This window comes from Pinus tabuliformis, chromosome 7 (genome assembly GCF_031772625.1).
Source record: "Pinus tabuliformis cultivar Carrire ecotype Pingquan chromosome 7, CPIR1, whole genome shotgun sequence".
Classification (NCBI taxonomy): Eukaryota; Viridiplantae; Streptophyta; class Pinopsida; order Pinales; family Pinaceae; genus Pinus; species Pinus tabuliformis.
Window position 1 is genome coordinate 1,678,356,857 of NC_142293.1, and position 24,726 is coordinate 1,678,381,582.

Consider the following 24,726-nt stretch of genomic DNA (forward strand, 5'->3'; position numbering starts at 1 on the left):
GAATTTTTTTCCGCCGAATCGCTCCCGAATTTTTAAAATTCGCTCCCGGAGCGTTTTTTAATACCCGGGAGCGATCAGGGAGCGATCGCTCCCCGATCGCTCCCGGGCATTAAAAAGCGCTCCGGGAGCGCGGGAGCGATCGCTCCCTGAAGCGCTCCCTCACAGACCAGGGAGCGCAAATTTTTTTACGGGAGCGTGCTCCCGAAAATCGCTCCCGTCCGGGAGCGATTTGGGGAGCGCGCTCCCGACCCGCTCCCGCCCGGAGCGCGCTTCGGGAGCGGGTTCAAAGGGGGGGGGGGGCGCTCCCCCGCATCACTGTTCCCTAGACACTTTACTTTATAAAGTGATTTTATAAAGTTGAGAAGTATATATTTTTAATTGATGACTAAAAGGTGATTTTTTATAACCCTGATGGTAAGTATGGGTCTTCATTATCCATCGATACACGGTGTTCTTCGACTTATTGCTAGATGGTAAGGATGTTATTGACTTTATAATGTTGGGGCACTTAAGTGATGTAAATGGGCCCAATGTGAAATTAATTCATGATTGTTTTTTTTTTTAACAAAGTCGGTTGCTAGTTATATTCCAAAAAGATTTGGGAGGCTAAGCTCCTGAGTTACATGATCAGAGCTCATAGGCTGAGCTTGAAGACAGATTGCATTACAAAATTCCCCTAAGCTACTGTCATTTCTGACTTGAAGGAAACAAGCACAAGAGTAGATTTTGACAAACTGAAGTAAGAGAAGACAGACTTTACAAAACATCCTAGTCTATATTGATGTGGCTAATCTGGCGAGCCGTTGACTCATCCGGCTTGCTGTCCACTTCGGCGATCTTGAGGCTGGATGAGCTAGTGCTAGGAGCATTGCGCTTCTCCAGCATGTATTTGAGTATTTCAATTGATTCTTGAGCATGAGCGCACCGATTGGATAGGTCATTGAACTGCTCCTGTAGGGAGGAGACCCTATGGAGAAAAAGATTTAAATCGGCTTCGTATTTTGCATTGGTCAACCGAGTGGATGAATCAATTTTCGCATCCAGAACTCGTTGGTGCGCTCTGATCTGCTCCAGCTCTTCCTGGAGGTCTCGACAATGCAAACAATCTTCACTACGAGCCATCTGAGATTCCTTAGTTCTGTCCTGATGATGCGTGGGGAGCAGAGATCTGCTACGCCGAGAAAGAACTGTTCCATCTATTCCAAAGATTGAGTCGGGACAGTTGATAAGCGAAACAAGGGAGGGGGAGAGATAAGCGATCAGGGGAAAGAGAGGAGGGCGAGGAAAACTTCCAGTACAGGGAGCACAAACAGGTGGAGCAGGTAAGCAACTGGAAAGGAGAGAGGTTGCAGAGGCAACAAATAAATTACTGATGGACAGAAGACAAAACTTTAACGCAGGTGAAGCGGTCTTCAACTGCTGATTTCTGAAATGCACGAGGGGGAGTGCTGGAATGAAAAGCGGATTGTGGAATGGCAGAGAAGAAAGCAGTGACCAACAACACTCAGGAGGAGCGGAATCAACGATTGGAACGAAGGAGGGATCGTTACAAACAGCGATCAGTAAAACAGGGCAGCCGAGGTGATTACTCAGAATTGAAGAATGTAAGCGGGGGGGAACTGGCACTGTAGGAGGCACAAGTTGTAGGTGCTGAGGAGCAGCTATGAAAGGGGATGAACGTGGCAGCTGCTAAATAAACTCTGATAGACGAGAAGGCATGGAGACGAGGCCATAGCGCCCAATTATTTATGGAGAGTGAGCCACATGAGGGGGAGGACAGGATCACGCGATGAGAGAGGGAGGATTCACGGATTTCACAAGGGCGACCAAATCTCGAGAGAGCAAAGAAGGCTGCAGGATTAAGAGGCAAGATATTCGATGGTAGTGAATTGACCACATCAGGATTGCCTTGGATCTTGTCAGGATACTCCTTGAAGTTTCTGCAGGATTCAAACTTTAGAGGATTGTCACAAATCATGAGATAAATCAGGGGAGGTGTTGAAAATGATCCTCATTGTTGCAGAGGATATTCCCTTTAGATCTGGTGCACGCTTGACTGGCAAGTTTATCTGCTTCTTTGTTGATGGCGCGAAGAATATGGAAGAATTGAAGGTCCCAATTTTGGCTAATTATGGCTTGACATTTGCTGATAGTTTGTTGAATGAAAATATTGGAGGCTTTGCGCTTGCTATTCATAAGACTAATAATGACAGCAGAGTCTCCAAAGACCAGTGCTTTCCTGATACCAAGATTTTGGAGCTAGAGAAGGCCTTGATAGAGTGCCAGCACCTCTGCTCTGTTATTAGAAAGATTTCCCAATCCCCACTCAAAGGTGACTAAGGGGTCTCCATTGGGGTTATAAATTACTCCCCCTGCCCCTGCCGCTCCCGGATTTGATTTGGAGGCACCATCAAAGAAAAGGGAGTGAGAGTTGTTGTTCCGAAGCCATTCTGTAAATTCATCCTGTTTAATTCTGATTTTCCAACTGTGGCTGAGAATGTTGATAGGATTGTTGTAGATGTTTGCTGTTGGAAGACCCCTGTTGTTGTCTATCAAGCTATTGATAAAGTCTCTTTCTTCTACGCAAAGGCTGGCAGTATCAATTTTCTTTGTGTTCTTGGCAGCAATGGTTTCTATCGCTAGACTTTTAGCCTTGCTGCATAATTGCCTGGTTAAGGTCTCCTGATCTCTAAAAACCTTGCGATTCCTAGCGAGCCAGATTTTCCATAGGAGTGCATATGGGAGGGCATCCCACACCCTCTTAGCGATATTATTTTTCTTGGGCTGCCAAGGGTAGCTCTTCTTCCATTTGTTTAAGATTTCACCAATGGAGAACTGAGAGTTCCAGGTGAGAGGGCCATTAGGGGCAATGCCATTCCAGCAAGAGATTGCAAAGGGGCATGAAATGAATAGGTGTTGGATAGTTTCTTCTGCCTCTTGACAATTTGGGCATCGGGAGGGCCCAACAATACCTCTCTTCTGCAAATTGTCTGAGGTAAGGATTTTTCCTTTTAGGAGGGTCCATATGAAGAATTTTACTTTAGGGATGGCCTCAGACTTCCATACTGTTTTCCAATACATCCATGGAGGAGCAGGATAGTCCCTGCTGCACAAATAATGATGGCCAACTTGAATTGAGTAACTGGAACCAGTGGGGTCCCATCGGAAACCATCAATGCCATTTTTTATAATAGGAGCAATGTTGTGAAGATGGATCTGAAGATTGTCAATGCTCTCTTTGAGGTTTCCAGGGATGGGAGGGAAGCTCCATCCCTTCCATGCCTGAGTATTTATATCCCATTGAGAAATTTGATCCAAATGATGTATTCCTTTGCTTTGAAGAAAGAGGAGAATTTGATCCATACCTGGCTGGCTGCTAATTGGCTGATTCCCCATAATCTTATCTGCTCCAATATTGATTTTGTTGCCACCTTTGGGGACCTTAGAGACATTTTGTGCCATGAAGGGGATAACTTTTTTGCAAAGTTTCCAAATTCTTGTGCTGCATCTGGCGGGTATTTCACTTGCTAGAAGTTGCTGCCTTGGGCTGCTGAGATATTTGGCTTCAAGAACTCTTTTCCACCAAGCTTGTTGTTCATCAATTAATCTCCATACTATCTTGCCTCCAAAGGCTAAGTTTGTAAGCATGGGAGATCTGATTCCAAGTCCTCCTTTTTCCTGGCTTTGGATAACTTGCTTCCAGCTTACCAAGTTAAATTTTTTTTATCATTTTTCCCTCCCTGCCAGAGGAAATACCTGAGGATACTTTCCATTTTGTGATGAAAGGTGGCTGGGGCCTGAATAAGGGAGAACTGATAAAGAGGGAGAGAAGAGAGGCCAGATTTGAGAAGAACCAATCGGCCTGCCGGGTTGAGCCAAGTGGATCCCCAATGCTGAACTTTTCTTTTTAATTTATCAAGAGTTGTTTCCCATATTTCAGCTCTTGTGGGTCCTATACTCACTGGCATTCCCAAATAGCTGAAATGGTCCCAATTTAGTTTGCAAGGCACCCCAAAGATGTTGGCTATGTTTTGAAGAGTTTGAGCTGAGGCATGCCAGCCATATATGCAACTTTTTAGATGATTTATCATGCCTCCAGAATATCTCATGTATTTGTCCAAAAGAGCTTTGAATCTTCGAGCTATAATTGCAGATGCTCCTCCTATTAGCAAGGTGTCATCAGCAAATTGGGAGTGGTTGATGTTTTTGACTCCATCTTCATATTTGATGCCAGTTATGAGACCAGCCCGCCGCTTGTGATCAAGGGCGCAACTAAAGGACTCAGCCATCAAGATAAATAAGTAGGGGGAAAGAGGACAACCTTGCCTCAGTCCTCTTGAAGATTGAAAGGCAGGACCAGGCCTGCCATTTACAAGGGGGGCTATCCAAGGTCCAGTGATGCATGCTCTAATGAGGTCAAGAAATGAAGAAGCAAAGCCCATTTTTTGAAGAGCAGCAAACAGAAAAGAGTGTCTGACCCTATCAAAGGCATTCGCCAAATCTAACTTCAGGATGAATCCCTTTTCATTCCTAGTATGGCTTGAATGAATAGCTTCTTGAACTAGGAGGATGGAGTCTGATATTTGCCTATTTGCCATGAAGCCACCTTGATTTTCAGATATTAGCATTGGCAATAAAGGCTTGAGGCGGGCTGCAAGGATTTTTGTAAAGATTTTATAAGAGGAATTGCAAAGGGATATGGGGCGGAAACGGGAGAAGTTAGAGGGTCGGTTCTCCTTGGGAATGAGGGCTAGATGGGTTGAGTTTGTATAACCTCCCATTTTATTTTTCCGCTGAATCCATTTTACTAATTTGATAAGATCTTTTTTAATAGTTTCCCAATGCTCTCTATAGAAACAGATTGGGAAGCCATCTGGTCCTGGTGCTTTGTCTGGCTGAAGGGCCCAGATGGCTCCTTTGATTTCTTCTTCCTCTATCTCTTTGTTCAGGCTTTCATTCATTTCTACAGTGATCTTATTTGGTAGATGTTGTAAAAGATCAACATAGTCTTCTTCTTTTCCTTTTTCGGTTAGGAGTTCTTTATAATGTTCTGAGGCGGCTTGTTTGATGGCAGCTTGACTGTTTTGTTGATTGCCTGTGCTATCTGTGATAGATGTTATGCTATTTCTGATTTTTCGAACTGTGGCTTGCTTGTGGAAGAAAGTTGTGTTCCTGTCTCCGCCCTTCAACCAAAGTTGTCTCAATTTAATTCGCCATTTCTTACTGTAGAGGTTTTCTTCCTGATTTTTATCTGCCTGATGATATTCTTGCTTTTCCATTGTGTGATGGAGGTCTTCGATCTTAGCTTTTGCTTCTCTTTTCTTCGTTTCCGGCTCTTTGTAGTGAGTTTTTGCCCAATCCTTGAGAGCATGCTTTACATTCCTGAGTTTGCTTTCCCAAATGAAACTTGGAGAACCTTCAATGTGTTGTCGCCAGGTTTGCTGAATCAGTTCTTTGGCTACTACAATGTCATTCCATAGAGAGTTGTATTTGAAGGCAAGGGGGCCCAGAGGGCAATGAGATTCGAGGGTTAAAGCGGTGGGATAATGGTCTGAGGCTGCAAAGGGTAGAATGGAGGCATGAACAGCTGTAAAGGTGGATAGAAGGGTTACATTCACCAGAATGCGATCTAGTCTTTCCATAATATTGCTTTTCCCCAACCTACGGTTACTCCAGGTGAATTTGCGATTCTTTGGGATTATATCAACAAGATCACCGTGCTGCATTACATTCTCCAGTTGGTTTCTAAAAGGATCTAGGGAGAAGCTGCCTCCACGTTTTTCATTAGCATGCAGTATGAGATTTAAATCTCCTCCTAAAATTATGTTGTTGTTATCTTCTTCCGCTATATTTGTGCTGAGAGAGTCCCAGCATTGCTCCTTATCTCTATAATGATTCGGAGCATAGACATTGTAGATGACTAGCTGTTGGCTGCTCATGTTGTTCTTCAAGACAATCTTGATCCAGTGTTGTTCTACTGTTTCTGTTGTATTGCTCCATTTAGCTTGATGCCAGAGCGTAGCAATTCCTCCAGAGGCTCCTCTGGAATCACAAACACTTCCTTTGTACTGCTTATGTTGCTCAATAATTTTGTTCATTTCTAGTTGTCCCTGCTTTGTTTCTTGAACTAAAACAATATCTGGTTTCTCTTGGTTTATTAGGTCTTTTAAGGCATTTGCTTTGGAGGGGTGCCCTAATCCCCTGCTATTCCATGAGAGGACTTTCATCATTTCAAATGAGGGTTGCGAGGAGTTGCTCTCCCTCCCTGGTCCTTGTTTACTAAGTCCTTGTCAATTTGTCCTAAGATATAGGACTCTATGGGGTTCTGTATACCCATTGCTATATCTTTCTGGGCATTTTCATCTCTGTGTTGTTTGGCTGATTTTCTTCCGGGCTTCTTTTGATTGTCAAGGGTGGCACCATGCTCCTTAGAGTTGCTTCTTGTAATTCTGGGAGGGGGGAGTTCAAGCGGAAAGGAGGAAGAGATCAGAGGGAGGGGGGATTCTAAAGGGTCAGATTGGATCACAGGAGCGGGGGTATCCTCAGGAGGAGAGAGGATGTGGAAGGGATTGGAGGAAGGAGAGGAGGGTTGAGGATCAGGCTGGCGATTAGGGGAGAAGGAAGGGAGGGATGAGGAGGGTGGAGGATTAGGGGGAGGACGAGAAGAAGGGCCAGCTTCAGGAATTGGTTTGGGGTTAGGGGTAGCTTTTTTTTTAAGCAGTTTCCCATTGCTCTTCTTGTGGAGTGTTTTCAACATCAAGTAGTTTAGTACAACGATTAGCAAAATGGTCGTATTCATGACATACCTTGCACTTGAATGGAATCTGCTCGTAATCTAGTTGCTGAATATGAGTCCAATCGTCAACCTTGAGCTTGATGGCTTCTGGCAGTCCTTTGCCCAAATCGACTTCTACACAGATGCGAGCACAAGCCTGCATGTTGTCTTTAGGTTCACTTCGATCGATGTATTTCCCTACAACATTTCCAATAGCACGAACTGATTCATCTCCCCAGCAGTGAAGGGGAAGGTGAGGAAGCCGGACCCAAACAGGAACAGCACTAGGTATGTCCAACTCTGGATCAAAGTCCGGAGTCCATTTGTTGAGATATAATCCTCTGGAATCCATGAAATAAGGCCCATTACGGAAGATTAAGTCCTTATCTTCTTTTGTTTCAAAATGAAAGGTAAAATACCCTTTCCCACAAAATCTAATAGAGATTTTCCCTTGTGTTTTATCTGACCAGTTCCTTTCCACCCATCTCTGCACTGTTTTTGGAGAGGGCCAGAGTCCTGTAAATTGCCCAATAAGTCCTCGTTCTGCCAAAGCAAGGGCAGCCATGCGAGGCAAGGATGGAGGTAAAGTTACTTCCTGCAAACCATCAAGTTTTTTCACAAATTTTGAAACTGTGGGACGAGTTCTTTGTGGCGGTAATGACCTGACCAAGTCAGAGAAGGCTTGCTGAAGAGCGGCCTCCTCCGGTGGAACCTCTGGAGGGGCCATGCCGAGGGGCCAAGGGCCAAAGCAAAGTCGCAGGCGGCGGTAACCTAGCAGGGGAGCGCGCGCGAGTTTTTCAAAAATACGCAAAAAAATATATTAATTAATTCATGATTGTTGATCTTGAGATGGCTAGATAAAATCTCGGCCATTGAGATCTAGGGTTATGGATTTTAGTCATTGATGAGGAATAAAAGTGAAAAGGAAGAGTGAAGAGGTGCACTATTCTTCATGAGATTTGGAGAAGCGGAGAAAAATAGCCAAGGGAGAAGTTCAGCAAAAGGAAGAGTATTACAACAGTTGGTATAGCAAGGAGGGCACACATTCATAAGCAGAGAAGGGAACACTTTGCTAGTACGAATTTAGAGGCAGTGGGCAAGGAGTTTTTCGAGTTGCAAACAAGTATGAGCTTCAAGGGACCCACTACAAATTTCGAGAGAAATTTGTGCAGTTGGCACGAACTTAGAGGAGGCTGAGACGCAAAAATTTGGGCAGATCTAGGCATGAAAAGCAAGGCTTGAACAACAAAATTTCAAGGGATATGAAGAGTTGAGATTGGCACACTTTTCTAGGAAGAATTGGCACAGAAAATGAGGTATGCCAAGAACTGAAATTGAGGGGTTGCTGGCACAAATTTTAAGGAATAGCAATAGCATTTTTCCCAAGGAGTTATGAGCATGAAATCTGGGAGATAAGTTGGTTGTTGGTTGTCATTTAATGCTATAATAAATTCTCAGATAAGAGATAAATTTCTCTCTTGCACTGGTTTTCCCTTCAAGGTTTTTCTAGGGGCTTTGCCAAAATATCCTTGTGTCAAATGTGTGTGGTCTATTATTCATTTTCAGTTGTTAAAACTCTGATTTAGTCATGTGTATTTCAACTCATAAAATCAGATTGGATGTGTTTAAGTTAATGCATTAACTGTGAATTTTTTATTAGAGAATGAAATCAAAGTATTGGCTAAGTGTTTAACGAAAGTCCTACAAGAGAAAAGTAGCTTGTAGGTGAAATTCTAACACAAAGACCATCAAATTCGCCACCATGCATTTGGAAGGACAAGCTCATGATTGGTGGTAACATGAATTGATCACCCTGGGGCATTCCAGCGTTACTTCTTACATCGACTTCACATAAAGGTTGATAGACGATTTGACAAGAAGGATCTAGAGATACACTTTGGGGAGCTAGCACAACTCCAGCAGACCGAAACCCCAAATGCCTACATTTCAGAATTTTAGTGAGTAGTTGTTATGGTGACAAACATATCTAAACAAACGTTGATCGCGCTCTTCACAAAAGGTTTAGTTGAACCACTACATGGTTGGGTCAAGGCCTTTAAACCCACAACCTTACAAGATGCCATCACTAGGACACAAGGCATGGAGGACACAATACCTAAGGCTAAATTTCCATCCAAACCATTCATCACTCAGAAGAACATAGATAAGAGGTCATTTGAGAGGTATCGGGTTAGGAAGGAGGTGATAGAAGACGAGACTCAAACCAAACTAAGAAGGAAGAAACTTTGCTTCAGTTGCAAGGAACCATGGGAACTACCTCACAAATGCTTGGACAAGGGTGAGGTCCACTATATTGAGGTGTTTCCAGACAATGACAATGAAGAAGATATAAGGCCAACACCAAGCAGTGAGCCTAGCAGTTCAGAGGGAGAGTAGTTCCATGAGGGAGCTAAAGGGGATGAGAGGCCTTGTATGGGGATTTGAGGTGGCACTATCGCCACTCATTTTAGAGTCCCTGAATACCACACCTTCAGGATCAAGGAGGTCATACAGGGACAATGAATCACAACCTTGGTCAATGGGGGGAACTCACAACTTCATCGATGCAGCCTTAGTGGCAAAGAGGTATTTCCACAAAAGAGTTTGAGGGTTTTAACTTTGTGGTGGTTGATGGATACAGCATGACATGCACACAGAAGGTTCCACACTTGAACGTGACAGTAGGAAATTACACATTTACTGATGACTTCTTTGTAGTGGATCTTGAAGACACCAATGATGTATTGGGGGTACAGTGGTTATACTCATTGGCGAAGTTCTCAATAAACTATAGGTAATGGAGATAGAATTTGGGGCCTCAAATAGCACTAAGGAAATGTTGTAGGGTATGTCCAATGGTGCTCCTCGAACTGTATCAGCTAAGAGAATGGAGGCTATATTCAAGCATGGAGATATAGCTTGCGCAGCAGAATGTCTAATTACAAGTCAGAAGTCGTCAAATAGTAGCCAATAGTATCAGGCAAATATTTAGTTATTGTTGAATAAGCATGACTAAGTCTTTGGAGAGATTCCTCCAAGGAGACCTCCTGACAGGGGTTTTGAGCACACCATAGAGCTAGAGGAAGGGGCCAAACCAATGATCACCAATACCACACCCTATAGGCATCCAAAGAAATTCAAGGATGAGATAAAAAAATTCATCAAAGAATTGTTATCCATGGGCCACATTAGACCTAGTTTGAGTCCATTCGCTTCATCAGTAGTTTTGGTGAAGAAAAAAGATGGTACCTAGAGGATGTGCATTGACTATCGAGCCTTGAACAAGAAGACCATCAAAAACAGGTACCTCATCCCCAGGATTGATGAGCTATTGGATGAGTTGCATGGAGCAGTGTATTTCTCAAAGATTGATCTTCGATCAAGTTATCATTAGATTTGAGTCTGAGAGCAGGATGTGCATAAGACAACCTTCAAGTGCCACTATGGGCATTTTGAATTTTTGGTCATGCCATTTGGGTTGACCAATGCACTAGCCACCTTTCAGTCATGCATGAATCACATCTTCAACAAACAGTTGAGGAAGTTCTTATTGGTATTCTTTGATGACCTCCTCATATACAACAAAACATGGGAGGAGCATTTGGGACATTTGGATGAGATTTTGGGTATTATGAAGGAGCAGTCACTTTATGCCAAGGCATCAAAGTGTGAGTTTGGGATGACCGAGATCCTTTATTTGGGTCACATGATCAGTGTGCAAGGACTACAAGTACATCAGGAGAAGATACAGGCCATACTGGATTGGCCCACACCTAGGAACCTTACTAAGTTGTAGGGATTCTTTGGGATTTGCAGCCACTACAGGCAATTCATTAAGGGATTCTCTCAGTTAAACGCACCATTGATAGAATTAACAAAGAAAGGGGCATTTCGATGGACAAAAGAGTCAGAGTTCGCATTTAACAAGCTCAAAGAGGTGATGAGCTCATGCCTGGTGTTGGCACTTCCTGACTTCAGCCAGGCCTTCGTATTGGAATGTGATGCTTTGGGTGAGGGGATAGGAGTTGTGTTGATGCAAAATAAACACCTAATAGCCTTCAAAATCCGGAAACTCAAAGATCTAGAGAAGCTCTATTCCATCTACAACAAAGAGATGTTCGCCATCATGCATGCTTTAGTGAAGTTCAAACAATACTTGGTAGGGGGCAATTTTTTGGTCAATACAAATCACAACAACTTACCGCACTTCCTGGAACAAAAGGACCTGAATGAAAAAACAACAAAATTAGGTAAGTAAGATCCAGGCCTATGATTTTGATAGAGTACATATAAGGGAAAGGAGAACATTGTGGTTGATACACTCTCCAAGAAACCAACCGTGTGTTCACTCATGGAGATCACAGGAGATTGGAAAGCCCAACTCTTGGTATAAGATTTTAAAAACAAGTTTGGTTGTGAGTTAATGGACGGCCTTATCTAGGACGATAGGTACAAAATAGTAGATGGGGTCATTTTCTATAAAGGCAAGCTATACTTGGTCCCTAAATCCACACTCAAAGAGAAGATCTTGAAGGTCGTACATGACACACCACTAGCAGGGCACCAAAGGTTCTTCAAAATGTACAAGAAGGTCAAAGAAAGGTTTTCTTGGAAGGGCCTCAAGGATGATGTGTTGAGGCACATAAGGGAGTGCATAACTTGTCAGCAAAACAAGCACGAGCATACACCTCCTGCAGGATTGCTATAGCCCTTGCCAATTCCAGAGCAGAAATGGGAGAGCATATCGATGGACTTTATCACGAGTGTACCCAAGGCACAGGGCAAGGATTATTTCTAAGTGATAGTTGACGGGACCAAGTTCGCACATTTCTTTGTAATTTCAACAAATTAAATTATAAAGCAGCACAAGTGGCGAAGTTGTTCTTCATGAAGGTATTTAGACTCCATGCGTTGTCTAAAAATATAGTTAATGATCAAGATAACAAGTTTATCAATGCATTTTGGTAGGAGTTGTTCAATGGTGGGCGCGGAGTTGACCCCTAGTACCAGTTATCACCCAAAAACAAATGGCCAGACCAAGATTGTGAATAAGTGGGTTGAGGGGTATTTGCATAACTATGTGTCAGGACAACAAAGGGCATGGATCAAATGGTTACATCTTGGGGAGCATTGCTAAAACACCACTTACCATTTATTCATTGTGATGACCCCATTCAAGGCACTGTATGGGTACAATGCTCCATCATTTGTCAATTTGGCATTTGGGGATAGCAAGGCTCCAAAAGCCAAAGATTAGATAAAAGAAAGCCAAGACATCCTTAAGGTCCTTAAGGAGAACCCACAGGCCACCCAAAACCAACAAAAGATGTGTGCAGACAAGCACAACGTAGAGTAGGAGATTTAGTTTTCCTAAGATTACAGCCATATAGACAATCTTCACACAAGGTTAGTGATTTAGAGAAACTAAAACCAAGATTTTACAGGCCTTACAAAATAATAAAACAAATTGGTGAAGTAGCTTATGAGTTGGAGTTGTCAAAGGGGAGAAAATTCTACAATGTCTTCCATGTATCATGCCTCAAGAAGACAGTGGGTCAATAGGTTACTACTTTAGTTGAGCTACTCCCTTTGGACGAGGAGGGACAATTAGTATTGATTTTGGAAGTTATCATGGTTGTCCAAGAGAGGACTCTAAGGGGCAGGATGATCTCAAAATACCTTATGAGGTCAAAAGATTTGCCCGAGGAGGATGCCACATGGGAAGGAGAATAGACCTTGCAACAACCACATTTTCAATTGCTTGAGGACAAGCAATGTCAGGAAGGGGGGACTATGATATCCTCTTCGAGTTAATTGCCCAAGGAAGGATGTAGTAGGCTATCTAACCCCATAGGCTATAGTCATTTCAAAAGGGAGAATTATTATTTAATGTTACTTAGCTAACATTAGATAATAAAATTAAATTGAAGAAAATGGAGGGAAACTTGCAAGTCACTCAAATTTGAATTTAGTAGGGAAAAGCCCCAAGGAGAAACTATATAAAGAAGGGAGGAGAGTCATTATGATCATCATGGATTGTTGTTCTTCTTGATTTTGAGATGAGTGCTCCTGGAGGGTTCTATGACCCTTGTCTCTGATTGGTTTGATTGGTGAAAGATTCCACCCTGGCCAATATTTTCATCTTTTCTTGCTACAGTGACGGAGTTCAGGTTGGAATCTATCTTTCCAAGGCAGCAAATGGCGGGAAGCTATCTTTCTAAGTAGCAAGTGGCTGAAATCTAATTTCTTGAAGTAGCAAGGGTTGGTAAAGAGCAGCAGATTGGGTTGTCTGAGGCAACGAAGGGCAGTGAACTGTCTGGGGGGGGGTTGGTTTCTAGTCTTCTGCAATGGTGAACTGACATAAGGCTAAATTCAGGGCAGCGAGTAGCCTAAGGGGCCATACTTAGGGTTCTAAGGTTGTCGTTGGTGGAGGGTTGACACAGCGAGGGTCTAAGGAATGATTTTAGGGTGCCAACCCGTTGAAAAATGTAACTAGGTTCGGTCTTCATAATGACATATGTAATTATGATTATATGTAATTTATGTAAAGAAGAAATAAAATTATTTGTAATGCTTGACTCATGGGTTTCATGAGCAAGGAATTTTATTTTAGTTAAGGCTCCCATCGTGAGCCTTTAGGGTTGGTCATCAAGTCATAGAGTCTAGGGAGTCATTGTCATGTATTGAAGACATGTTACACATTGTAAAAAGTTATTTTGATTATGTCAATTACCCTCCAAGACCTTGTCACAAGCTCATCTTCAAGTCAGCCTAAGGAGGATCCTAGAAAAGGCATGTCGGCCTAGGCACCTGTTCAAGTCAACTTATATTGATGAACGAAACACTATAAATAGGGCAACTCGGCCTCCATTTTATAACGAGAATTTCGGTGAAGATCTGAAGTAAGAAGCAAGTACGCATCATGCAAGACAAGCCTCCATAAAAGTGAAGAAGAAGGGACTAGAAGCTGAGTTATTTTTGGATCTGTTTAGGGCTATCATTTGCCACACATGCAAAGAGGAGAGGCATTATCTGCTGCAGAAGAAGCCGAGAGTATCACTGTCATCTTAAGGAACCGAATTAGGGAAGAGGACAAGTCAAGAAGGAAGTCGAGTTAAAGTAAAAGAAGTCTTCATCCAAAGCGAAGGATATAAGCGTACAATCTTGGTGGTGACACTTCCCACGTGTTGCAACTAGGGCTTCTAAAATAGCCTGAGAATTGCAGGAGCTTGAAATCTAAAGGGTAGCCAAGGAGGAGAGAGAAGTTAGAAATTTGACCACCGTTGACTCGAAAAAGAAGAGGTTAAGCTAAGAAGCCTTGTGACTTGGTCTTGGAGAGGTAAATAGGTCAAGGGTCTTGGTCTTGGTATTCATCAATTGAAGTCTTTATAAGAAGAAGAATTTGTTTCAGCTTTCCTCTCAAGTGGGAGAGATTTTGGCCCTTGCTGATAGCCTACATTTTTTGTCTCTTGTCTCATTATTGTTTATGCCTTGATAGTTGTTTAATGAAGAAGAACACCATAATAATCTAAAGAAAGAGAAGATCCTAATCTAAAGAAGTAAAATGCAGTTACAAGTAGTTATCATAAGAAGAGAAATCACCTAACCTTAATGCCCTAGATTTTACAGCATGGTATCAGAGCTAAGGTGACAAATCAAGGAAAGGGCATCCCATCAAGGGACACACAAGCACTCAAGAATCAAAGGATATCAAAGCAAAAATCAAGATGTACAAAGAAATATCAAAACTTAGAACAAAGAAGATGTCTGCACCAGAAGAAGTCTTGGGATCCTCAAAAGACCACAAAGACCCTACTCAAGTTGCAGGGATTTACAAATCAAAGTTTCTTGAAGACTATTCATCCAAGAGAAGCAAGATCTAGGACATTGTCATCATCTTCAAAAGTTCTAAGGCAATCTCTCTCTCGTAGAAGCAAGGTCCTTACCATTGAAGAAAATCATCCAAGAAGCATCAAGACATCATCAAGAAGTCATCATTGATCATCATCAAGGACATCACCATCAAAGGATCTAAAGTGATCTCCTTCTTTGTGGAATCAAGGATCACTCTTGAAGAGATCTATCTTCATCAAGAAGAAGTTCTCTATCATCTATTTGGTCATCAAATTCAAGGTGACGGCAAGTGGAAGATGCATCTTCACAAGTATATTTATGTTTGAATCTGTCAAAATGTATTTTTGCAAGGAAAGCAGCAAATTGGTTGGGGCTTCAAACTATCTTGCATGGAAGAAGAGGACTGATATGAATCTCATTGAAAATGAGGTTATAGATCATTTCAAAGGATCTATCACCAAACCAGCGAAAGAAGATGCTCAAGCACTTGCAAAGTTTATGAAAGAGGAAATGAGAGCTCAAAGGATTCTCATAGAATCCATCAAGGATCCTCTCATTCCATATGTATCTAAACTCGACACCTCAAAAGAAATATATGACAAATTGGTAGATTTGTTTTATGTAAGCACTACAGGTGAAGTTATTTCTCTAAGGCAAGAACTCTACAAGCTAAGGATATCAAAAGAAGAAGGAATAGCCTCATACTTTATGAGGATATCTGAAATAAGGGATCAACTTCAAGATCTGGGAGAAATAATGTCTGACAAGGAGATGACCACTGTAGTACTAAATGCACTACTAGAGGAATGGGGTAACTTTACTTCAAGCATTTATGGGAAGAAAGAAGCTACTCCATTCCAGAATCTATGGTCACTATGCAAAATTGAAGAAACCAGACTGAAGGCAAAAATTGATGTAGGATCCAGTGATCAAAATCAAGCATATGATGCTATAGCAAAGAAAAGAGGAAAGTCTGGGAAATTTGGTCCTCAGAAAAAGAAGAAGAACTTGGCTAAGGTTCAATGCTATGGATGTCAAGAATATGGGCATTACAAAGAGATTGTCCTAAGCTCAAGAAGGACAATAACAAAAGAGGTAGAGAAGAAGCCCATATCACCGAAGAAGTGGAGGAAGCTGAAAAGAAGAAGTCCAAGAAAGAGGAAGTAAGAGATCTCTACTATGATTGAGATAGTCTTCCTCACCTAGTTCTTTTCAAGTTCCTGTTTTCAAGTTTTTCTATTGTAAGATATGGCTATCATGATTCACTAAGGAAAATGATAGGATGCATCATGGCATCATAGAAGCATTAAAAGCAAGAGCTCGTAACATCATCATAGAGAAGCATGAAAGATGGTTGAAATAGAAGTCTATGGAAGGATATAGCTCTTGGTAACCTCATTAGAAGCATAAGTGGCACTTATGGGAAAAGAAGAAAAAGGTCATCTAGCACAAAGCTCATCATACATCAGTCAAAAGGAAACATTTGCTAGATGAGGATACTCAAGATCCTCTATTGGAATCTTCATCAGAAGGTTCGCCAATCAAAAGGAAGCAAGGGTTTCATCAAGAATTCCATCTTGTGGGAATTCATGGGATGATGGTATGATGACGAAAGAAGTGAAGCAAATCAAGGGATTGAAGTTGTTTCAATCAAGGAAGTTGTCGAAAAGAAGTCTGAGATGACCTAAAGGAAAAATGAGGTATGTATGCTTATATTCGATATTGTAGAGTCATTTCATATGGCTGCAGGTAACATCGATAAATGCTCTATCTCAAGGACATGATCAAAAGAAAAAAAGGATCTCCTCCCCTTAAAGAATGCAGGAAGGCATGGGTCACACATTGTCTAGATGAAATTAACATAATATGTCCTCACATGAAATACGAGGTGGTTGAAAGAATTGGAGGAACTATGGCTGAAAGTTCCTAGAAAGAAATGTGTGAAGAAAGAAAGGAAGAGATCATGAAATATGCAACTATGAAAAAGGCAATCAACATCCAAGGACCAAGAGATTTGACTAGGATATCTCCATGAAAGATATGAAGACTTTGATGAAGTCTGAAAAAGAAAGAGACCCTTGACAGTATATATCTTTTGGAGATGTGTCAATGTGTATGCAGGATGTTGATGCGAACTAGAAGATGTCATGATGAAAGACCATCACAAAGGTAATTTTGATTTAATGTTCATTCCTTATTTTTGAATGATATCTGGATGGGCTTATGCAGGGTTGCCAAGGGAAGATCTATGGATATCTTCCACCACTAATGTCCATGTAGTAGGATGAAAGATCCTTAAGGAAACATGGCATGAAGAAGGCAACATGGCATGAAGGAAGGCCAAATATGAACTGATGGATCACTTTTCGATGAAAGGAATAATGACATGACTGACTCATGGATGAAAGTGATGGATGGTCTGTGCCCTACGAAGAAGTCCCAAAACATGAAGACTCTTGAATAAAGAAAAGAAGTTCATGACATCGTGAGGAAGAGTTCTTCAAGCAGTTGGTTGTCCCATAATCTCCACCTAAAGAGCTGTTGTAGGTCCCTAATTAAGAGGGAGCCTGGAAACAAGTTCTAACTTGGTAGAAACTTGGAAGTAAATTCCTAAGCCAAGAGGGAGCTTAGGTACATTCCTTCCATAGGAATGAATACATTCCTTCAGTGGAATGAGTATGTCCTGACTCCTCCCTAAGTTGAGTGGGAGAGAAAGACACATCATTCTTGTCTTCACTTGGGAAGACAGAATGGAGGATTGGGTAAACATCCGGCATTCGATGCTCTTTGAAGATAAGTTAGGGCATCCAAGATAATAGTAGTCATGAAGGATCGCTATTCTTTGAGGATTGGGAATCCAAGATAAGAATAGCCTAATGGAACACACTCTGAGAACCCGGGTAGGGTATGTTCCAAGAGAGACAATGATGAGAGTGTCTATACATCATTGGTCTCGCCAACATTGAGCTCTGATCTTGTGGAGAGATAAAGTTGTTAGTCAAGGCCTTGCTATGTGACAATGTTGGTTGATATGATGCTATACAGATGGGTTACCAATCCGACTATTCTTATGAGAATTCTTCAGATTGAGAATGTCCAAGTACCTTGTATGGATTATGAATACCTCCCTAGTTAAGAGGAAGTGTTGAAAAGTGTAACTAGGTTCGGTCTTCATAATGACATATGTAATTATGATTTTATGTAATTGATGTAAAGAAGAAAATAAAATTATTTGTAATGCTTGACTCATGGGTTTCATGATCAAGGAATTTTATTTTAGTTAAGGCTCCCATTGTGAGCCTTTAGGGTTGGTCATCAAGTCATAGAGTCTAGGGAGTCATTGTCATGTATTGAAGACATGTTACACATTGTAAAAAGTTATTTTGATTATGTCAATTACCCTCCAAGACCTTGTCACAAGCTCACCTTCAAGTCAGCCTAAGGAGGATTCTAGAAAAGGCATGTCGGCCTAGGCACCTGTTCAAGTCAGCTTATATTTATGAACGAAACACTATAAATAGCGTAGCTCGGCCTCCATCTAATAATGAGAATTTTGGTGAAGATCTGAAGTAAGAAGCAAGTGTGAATCATACAAGAGAAGCCTCCATCCAAGTGAAGAAGAAGGGACTAGAAGCCGAGTTATTTTGGATCTGTTTTAGGGTTATCATCGGTCACACGTGCAAAGAAGAGAGGCATTATCTGCTGCAAAAGAAGCTGAGAGTATCACTATCATCTTAAGGAACCGAATTAGGGAAGAGGACAAGTCAAGAAGGAAGCCGAGTTAAAGTAAAAGAAGTCTTCATCCAAAGCGAAGGGAACAAGGGTACAATCTTGGTGGTGACAATTCCCATGGGCTGCAACTAGGGCTTCTGAAATAGGCCGAGAACTGCAGGAGGTCGAAATCTGAAGGGTAACCGAGAAGGAGAACGAAGTTAGCAGTTTGACCATCGTTGACTCAAAGAAGAAGAGGTTAAGCTAAGAAGCCTTGTGACTTGGTCTTGGAGAGGTAAATAGGTCAAGGGTCTTGGTCTTGGTATTCGTCAATTGAAGTATCTATAAGAAGAAAAATTTGTTTGGGTTTTCCTCTCAAGTGGGAGAGGTTTTGGCCTTCGCTGATACCCTACATTTTGTGTCTCTTGTCTCTTTATTGTTTATGCCTTGAAATCACCTAATCTTAAAGCCCTAGATTTCTCAACACAGCTGACTAGGGATTGAGGCAGCAAGGGTTGAATACTATGAAGGGTAGCAGCGTAGGGTATAAGGCCGAGTGCAAGGCCAACTGGTGAGATTTTGTGGCACCAAATCAGCACAAGACCAAGACAGGGCCATAAGGGGTGCCGCTTGTTGAACCACGATGGTTATGGGCCTAAGCAGCACATCGCGGGGGGACTGTAGCAATAAGCTGAGTGGCATCAGCTAATCTTAAGGTTAAAGCAATTTGTGTCCCCAAATATTGATGGATAGAGCAGGGATGGCTACAATTTTGTAAGCCTAGAAACTACATTTGTGTTGATATCCCTATTGAGAAACTGTGGATCTTTGTACTGCATAGTAAGTCTGCTATTTGCTTGTTGAATTGGCCCTACTTTATAGTGGTTGCTTGTGGAATCAACTGTTGCTTGAGTTCTTTATTATACTACTTGTGCATTCAATAAAGATCATCACTGTTTTATAGATTGATGAAGTACTGCAACACTGTTATAAAATACAATTCTGTCATGTGTTTATTGAAACCCTAACTCAGAATTTCAGCCCAAGGGTAATCTCTCTAAGAGGGATATTACATCACCATCGGATTTTATAAGTCAAACCTCCACAAATTGAATTTTTAGGTTGAGATTCGTCGAATTTCAAACCCAAAGGTTCAAATTCAACAAACCTTGTGACTTGGCATGGAATAATTCAAGATCATTGCAACACAAGTTATAGTAAGAGGTTATACTTCTAATGGTCCATCAGGCTGTGGTATAGCGGCAGCTTGGAGTGGTCACTGTGACAATGACCCACTTTCAAATCCCGGCAAGCATGCTCCTCCCCTGCTTGGGGTTTGCTGGATGTCGCTATTGATTATATTGAATATTGTTGTTGAAGTCTTCGGGCAGATTATTCTGGCACTGACAAGATACCAGCAAACCCTATTCTTCACTTAAGTGTGTGAGTGTGAGTTAAGCTTATTTCTGGCTTTACAATCTGTAAATAAGACAGGCTCCCATTTTTATAAAAATAGGTTCTTCTAAAGCCCAGAAATAACCTTAAAAAGTATACTCAAGACCCAAAGTTAATAATAATATAAGGGAAAAGATCTCAACTTTGTTTGCGGTCCAATAATGGCAGCACCTTCCTCCATTATTGAAAGTATCATTATCATCTCCTCCTAAATCTTCCACATCCAATTCTTCTCATTATTGAGTTCCATGGAGACACACAAGGATGTGCCCCTACAACTAGGGACACAGGTCTATACGACCTTGCAGACCTTGACCTCTGCATAAAACCCTTTGTTGCTTCTGTCAGAGGAGAAAACAATGGCACTCCCAATATATTGTAACCATATGGACAATCTCTTTGACCATGTGGACAAGACTCGAAATCTTCTCATAGTGAATATACCAAAAAAACTTTGAATGTGGACAAGACTCGAAATCTTCTCATAGTGAATATACCAAAAAAACTTTGTAATAATCAAATTACGGTACAAAATCTCAAACAAGGCCAAGAATCCATACATACACACACCCTAGTCCTAAAGGAAAAAACTGCTATGGTTGGACCTTCAGAACCAACCCTTAATAGAGTTTAGAGTTGACCTTTCAGATGCTCCTTCAAAGATGACATTGGGTTTTTCATCCGTCTAAAGGCAAGTTTGAGCGCTTCCAGCAATGGTGACCCAAGTTCAACCCGGACTGGCACAAAGGTTATGATAAACAGGCTGACCAAGTAATTTCAAAGTGCAGATTGTGTTAATGCAGCAGCATTGCTTTTATGATAATGCAAAGGTGTTGTTGATGGCGGTCCCTGTGCTGCTGCAATCTTCTTTGCAGGTGAGGCCAGGAGCTTACAAAAAAACTCCATGCCCTCTCCGGTTAAAACGGGTTAACGTATCTCTGAGATCTACAAAGCTCCAACTTTTTTCAAGCAATTTTAGGGGAAAATGGAAGCAAGATCTCCCCAGTGTAAAAATTGGATTGTTGAAACATTTGCAGAAATTTTCATAAACAAGAATAGCTAAACTATATATGGCCATGAATTGAAATATAAACAAGCAAGGCAAAAGATGGATAGATTGGTACCTGGCAAAATTATATACGACCATGAATTGAAAATATTTACAAGAAAAGTAGAAAATAGATAGATGGGTACCACGCAGAACTTTTCTATGAAATGGGTTTGTGCAAGTTCAATTTAGGATTTTAAGATAAGGAACTTACTCGCTGAACATGAATTGAAATATTAACCAGCAAAGTAGAAAGTAGAAAATAGATAGATGGGTACCTCGCATAACTTTTCTGTGAAATGGGTTCGTGCGACTTCAATTTAGGATTGTGAGGATAAGGGTATCTCTGCGGATGGACAGCCAGAGCTCCGCATTTGGTCAGAACAGATGGTAGCCGTAGATAGAATTCATGTGAATGACGTGTCATATATCCCTCGAAGGTTGTTGCGCTAGCTAGTAATCAAGAACGCCATTCCTTGTACACTTCCGGCGTCAACTGGGTTGGTCCGCTATTATCAATATTTTTCATTATAGCGGGAGCCACTTTGGTCACTATAAAACTCCTTTTATATTAAAAAAATAAAAATAAAAAAATAAAAAAACGTGCGCTATATTATCATATTTCGAGTGTAGATTAGATAATATATATATAAAAAAAATTATAATGAAAAATAGTATATTTTAATCAAAATTTATTAAAATGTTATTAAATATCTATTTTTCTTTGTCTTTTTTATATGGTCTCTATATTTCACTCCCAGAAAGACACACCCTCTTTATATTTATATATTTCTCACTCTCTCTCTATATATTTGTCTCTCTCTCTTCGTCTTCCTCTAGCTCCCTCTCCACCTTTCTCTTTTTATGTTTTTCTTCTTCCCTCCCACTCTCGCCCCCTCCAACTCCATCTCTCTCTCTCTTCATCTTCCTCTAGCTCCATCTCCACCTTTCTCTTTTTATGTTTTTCTTCTTCCCTCCCTCTCTCGCCCCCTCCAACTCCATCTCTCTCTCTCCATCTTCCTCTAGCTCCCTCTTTCTCTCCACCTTTCCCTTTTTATGTTTTTCTTCTTCCCTCCCTCTCTGTCCCCTCCAATTCCATCTCTTTGTCTCTCCCCTCTCTCTTTTCTTTCCTCTCTCTCCCTCCCTCTGTCTCCCCCCAAGTCAGTCTCTCTCTCTCTCCAACTTTGTCACTATCTCCTTCTCTCTCCCCTCCATCTTTGTGTCTCCCCCCCTCTCTCTTTCCCTCCTCTCCTTCTCTCTCCTCTCCTTCTATCTCTCTTCCCTACTCCTTTCCTCTCTCACTCACTTTCTCTCCATCTCTCCCTTGTCACTCCCTCTCTCTCTCTCTCCACTTTTATCTCTCTATGTCTGTATTCTTCCCTCTTTTTTTCTCCCTGTGAATCCATCTCTCTCCCTCCATATATTCTTCTCTCTCTCAAGTCCTCTCTCTCCCACCTCCCTCTGTCTCTCCCCACCATCACTCACTCTTTCACTCTCTCTCTCTCTCTACCCTCCAACTCGGTCACTATCTCCTTCTCTCTCTCCTCCTCTCTGTCATCCATCTCTATGTCTCCCTCTCCCTCTTCTCCTTACCTTTGGCTTCCCTCATCTCCTCTCTCCCTCACTCTCTCTCAATTTCTCCCTTGTCACTCCCTCTCTCTCTCTACCTCTATCTCTCTATGTATTTGTTCTTCCCTCCCTCTCTCTCTAGCTCTATCACTATCTTCCTCCCTCTCTCCTTATTTCTACCCCCACTCTCTCTCTTCCTTATCTCTTCCCCCCTCTCTCCATCCACATGATCGAGAATTGTTACTCTATGGTTAAGAATATTGTTATATTATAATTTTATTATAAGTATTAAGTTTTTATGTGCGTATTAATTACATTTAAATATGGTTATGGAATCATTATTAGTTCCTGCCAAGGCAGGACTCTAACAATCAATATCTAGCATTGACGAAAGCAAATTATAATGTTTAACTTTGAAAAATAAATAGTTATTTTCCATATAAATAAGAAAACTAATTTTCAAACATTTGATTGGACCATAACATGAAGGTCTTATTTCGGCCTTTGCACAATATAATGTTAAGTGGATAATTGCTTTACATATTTTATGTCATAGTTTATAGATACGGTTGCAATTAGACCATAACATGTATGTCTTATTGCGCCCTTTGCACAATATAATGCTATGTGGATAATTGCTTTACATATTTTATGTCATAATTTTATAGATATGGTTGCAATATTCATGCATGATTTTTATATATTTGTGTAGTGATTTTTTTTTCTCAAGATTTTTAGGAAAACCATTAAAAAATAAAATCCTTGAAAATAGTTTATACTCAAGTAAATAACATATATACAATTGTTATATAAATGTAAAAATTTAAAAAGCAATAACAAAATTGTTGCAGTATACATTGCATTTTTTTTATTCCATTAATAACAAAAAATAACAGTTTACAAGTGAAAAAAATACAATTTACTTATCCACTTCACATTTCAATTTATTAGTTCCTACAAAAGAAATATTATAGGATGATTTTTCTATCAACCACTATTAATTTAGCATTGGCCAATGTAAGTTATAATTATTTATGCAAATTTTCCCATAGCATAATTCCTAACTTGAGTTGGAGGGACTAAGTTGCCCTACAAAACAAAATTACAATATAACAAATTGAATTTTATTACTTTTAACTTTTTATTATTAATTGAGTCAAGATTTAAATGTTTACACTCATTTACAGACATTGCAACATCTCCATCATATTGAGCTCTATACTATTTTTAGTCTTTTATTATTTTTTAATTGATACAACATATAAATGTTAAATGTTTATGTTTACAAACATTTATGCCTACACATTTTCTATATTGATAAACACATAATATTTATACCAGTATAGATCCACCTTAAGCGCGGATCTATCAAGTGTCGAGAGGGATCAAATCTCTTGAGATATGTTGTGGCCAGCAACAACCCCCCTTCTTATTTTAGTTTTGACATCAATACTAAATAAGTGGGGACCCTTCATCTAGAAAATAACGATAAATTAGAACTTGTATTTCCTTTTTGAATAAATCTTACTATCATAAATTTAGGAGAATATACGCGAAAATCCAAAAAGACTTAAGTTTATGATAAGTTCGAACAAAATCTTTCTCTCAATGATAAAAGCATTGCATCACAAAAAGGAAATAATGACATCATATACGCAAACTCCTACAAATGCGAAATCGTGATGCGAGATCGCACATCGAAGGAACTGATCGCATCACAGTTTTCATATGCTTCAAACATCACTTTGTAGGAATTTACAGGGTAAGTTCCTCAGAAAGAATACCAAAAGGACACCGCTCACAACCAGATCTCAAATCAATACACCAGTATTTTTGACGTGGTTAAAACCCTCAAAGTGCAAGGAGGGAAACAGTCCACGGCCTGTCCCAACGTGGGTACTACAGGCAATTTATTAATCAAAGAATGAAAAATTACATAAGCTTCTCTCATGCACGGATTACCCGAACAATGACCCTCCATGCGCTTTAAATAGAACTCATGGACCAATCGGGTGTCAAGCCACGGATCAAGTGTCGGTAATACCGAGGTGAGAGTGAACCGTCGGATCACTACATATCGTGACCGTCGGATTGTAAGTTACAAAATGTACAACGGTAAAGAAACACACTTTACCTAACTCTAACCTAACTCTATACTAGACCAAGTTGAACTTAACTATATCCTATGTGTCGGAATATCCTAACATCCCCCCTTAAGAACAACTTGGGATAGGATTGAAGGATTTACAAATATGACACAATAGGAGAAGGAAGGAGGCACTAGAGCCTATCCCCCCTTAGTGACAACTTCCTG

At 40.8% G+C, this 24,726-nt stretch overlaps 1 pseudogene across 1 annotated transcript in view; it reads right to left on the reverse strand.

Moving 5' to 3' along the window:
- The window catches only part of LOC149254902 (delta-aminolevulinic acid dehydratase, chloroplastic-like), a 37,401-nt pseudogene extending 16,266 nt beyond the window's left edge, over positions 1-21,135 (reverse strand). Inside the window, exon 1 of the transcript XR_016267198.1 lies at positions 21,058-21,135. The product of XR_016267198.1 is annotated as a delta-aminolevulinic acid dehydratase, chloroplastic-like (transcript). The remainder of the gene's footprint in view (positions 1-21,057) is intronic.
- Between the last annotated feature and the right edge of the window lie 3,591 nt (positions 21,136-24,726).